Below are 3,281 nucleotides of genomic sequence, written 5' to 3'. Positions count from 1 at the left end.
GAGTGAGACTCCATCTCAAAAAACAAAAAAGCTGAAGATGAAGTATTAGAGCTCTCCTACCTTTGGAAGTCTGATAGAAGGGAAGGAGCTGATAAGAGACTATGAGGTAAGCAGGGAGGTAGAAGGAAAACTAGGGGGATCTGGTGTCATAAAAGCCTAGAGAATAAAGTGCTTCCAGGAAGGAATGGTCACTACAGTCAAATACTGCTGAGTGGTGTGGAAAGATGGGGACAGAGACTTGACTGGACTTGGGCAAGACGTGGGTCACTAGCGACTTGATAAGAGACATTTCAGTATACAGAGGATATAAAATCACAATAGAGTAAGAAAGTAGGGTCAGCAAGTACAGGTAGTTCTTCTGAGTTTCATTATAATAGGAAGCAGGGAAGAAGGCAGAAACTGGAGAAGATGTAAGGTTAAGGGAGACAGGGAAGTTATGTGTGTAAGTGTTGTTCATTATAATAGGAAGCAGGGAAGAAGGCAGAAACTGGAGAAGATGTAAGGTTAAGGGAGACAGGGAAGTTATGTGTGTAAGTGTTAAAGGGGGAGAGACCGGATGGGGAGGTTTCAAGAAGAGAAAACATAGACATCAACTTTATTTTATTTTTTTAAAAGATTTATTTTAAGTGATATTTTCACTGCGTACAGAATTTCAAGGTTGGCATTCGTTTTCTTTTAGTACACTTGATCCTTGAACAATGAGGACATTAGGAGAACTGACCCCTACACAATTGAAAATCTGTGTGTACCTTTTGGCTCCCTTAAATTTTTTTTCTTTTTTTTTTTTGAGACAGAGTCTCGCTCTGTCACCCAGGCTGTAGTGTAATGGCGTGATCTCAGCTCACTGCAATCTCTGCCTCCCAGGTTTAAGCGATTCTCCTGCCTCAGCCTCCCGAGTAGCTGGGACTACAGGCGTGTACCCCCATATCCAGCTAATTTTTGTATTGTTAGTAGAGACGGGGTTTCACCATGTTGGTCAGGCTGGTCTCGAACTCCTGACCTTGTGATCTGCCTGCATCGGCCTCCCAAAGTGCTGTGATTACAGGTGTGAGCCACTGTGCCCAGCCAACATCAACTTTAAAAACATAGACATAAACTTTAGTTTTATGCAGACTAAATATACTTCATACCAAAATTACCAAGCTCTCTTATGCTTCTTTTTTTATTTTACTTTAAGTTCTGGGATACATATGCAGAATGTGCAGATTTGTTACACAGGTATACACTTGCCATGATGGTTTGCTGCACCTACTTCTTTTTTAATTTGAAAGTAATACATGCCCATGGTAACAAAGTCAACCTGTACAACAGGAGTATATAGTAAAAAGGCTCCCTCCTATTGCTGACCCTCAGGCTCCCAGTTCCTCTTTATATACGTAGCCACTATTGCCAGTTTCTTGTGTATCTTTCCAGAGATATCCTATGCTATTACAACACATTCCATTTTTTAACATAAATACTGGCATGCCATAGATACTTGGCAACTTGCCTTTTTCCCTTAATAAAATATATTGGAGATTATTCCACATTGGAAAATTTTCTTATCAGTACCTCTTTTTAACAGCTGCATAGTATTCCATTTTATGATATACTATAACCTATTTACCCATTCCCTATTGATGGGCATTTAGTTGTTTTCACTCTTTTCCTATCACATGAGTTTTATGGTGTGGGGACAAGAGTGACTGTATTTTAGATGCTAATCTGCCATGTGACTCCTGACTAACCCCCAATCCAAGAATACCTACCTCCAAGATGTCTAGTTGATTTATTACTCTTTATGTAGAAACACCTATTCACTGCAAGTTTTGTCTTTCCTTCAAAACCACCCCTGATGTCATTGCATAAATCACAAGCTGTGAGATCCATAACCATCTATACATTTCTCCCAGAGCATGTATGATTCAAAATATAAGCCCTGGATTAGGGGGTTTGTGGTGTGAAGATCTACCTGTCTTGTGGCCACCAAAGACCATATTTTTGTCTGTAAGCTCCCTAATAAAACACTCTATACCGACAAACCAGATTTGTCTCCCTTATTCTTTGGTTTCTTGGTTCCTTTTGTGTCTGTGGGTTGCTTGGCATATATAGCCCTTTCATGGAACATATGGGTGGAATTGTGTACCCTCCCCCCAAACTCATATAATTAATTTTAACCCTTAATATCTCAGAATGTGATCTCATTTAGACGCAGGGTCTTTACAAAGTAATTAAGATAAAATGACGTCATTAGTGGGGGCCCTAATCCAATATGACTAGTCTCCTTAAAGAAGCAGAGATTTGGATAGAGACATTTAAGGAGGGAAGATGATATGAAGACAGGAGACAATGACCATCTACATGTCAAGGAGAGAGACCTGGAACAAATTATTTCCCTGGAAACCCTCAGAAGTTGGGTCCTCCGAAAGAACCAATCTTAGGCCAGGCGCAGTGGCTCACACTGGTAATCCCAGCACTTTGGGAGGCCAAGGTAGGCGGATCATTTAAGGTCAGAAATTTGAGACCAGCCTGGCCAACATATTTAGACCCCATCTCCACTAAGAATGTAAAGAGGGGCTGGGCATGGTGGCTCATACTTGTAACCCCAGAACTTTGGAAGGCCTATATGGGAGGATCATTTAAGGTCAGAAATTTGAGACCAGCCTGGCCAACATATTTAGACCCCATCTCTACTAAAAATATAAAAATTAGCTGGGCGTCGTGGCGTGCATATAGTCCCAGCTACTTGAGAGGCTGAGGTAGGAGAATTGCTTGAACCCAGGAGACAGAAGTTGCAGGGAGCCGAGATTGTGCCACTGCACTCCAGCCTGGGTGGCAGAGTGAGACTCTGACTCAAAAACAAAAAAAGAAGGAACCAATCCTGTTGGCATTTTGATCTGAGACTTCTAGCCTCCAGCATTTTGAGACAATAAATTTGTTGTTTAAGCCACGCAGTTTGTAGTCCTTTGTTATGACAGCCCTACCAAACTAATATGAAGATGGTGCTTTAATGAATATATTCATATGTATGTATTTTTCAGAAAGATGCAGGTATATTGGTAGAATTCAAAAAAGTAAATGTATCACCTTTCAACCTATGATACTTTACCTCCTCTTCAAATTTGCTCAACTAAATCAATTATATTCCCCAAGCCCCTCTCACCTAGTCACGGAATGGTCAACAGCAGACCCTGAACATATTAACTTCTTCCATGCCTCTGTATCTTTGCACACATCCTTTGCTTTTCCTGGAAAGCCCTTTCTCCTGAAATGCTCCTGAAAAACTTGAATACAACTACTCA

Source organism: Colobus angolensis, unplaced genomic scaffold (assembly GCF_000951035.1).
Source record: "Colobus angolensis palliatus isolate OR3802 unplaced genomic scaffold, Cang.pa_1.0 Scaffold164, whole genome shotgun sequence".
Taxonomy (NCBI): Eukaryota; Metazoa; Chordata; class Mammalia; order Primates; family Cercopithecidae; genus Colobus; species Colobus angolensis.
The sequence above is the reverse complement of the archived record's forward strand: the minus strand, read 5'-3'. Positions refer to the sequence as shown.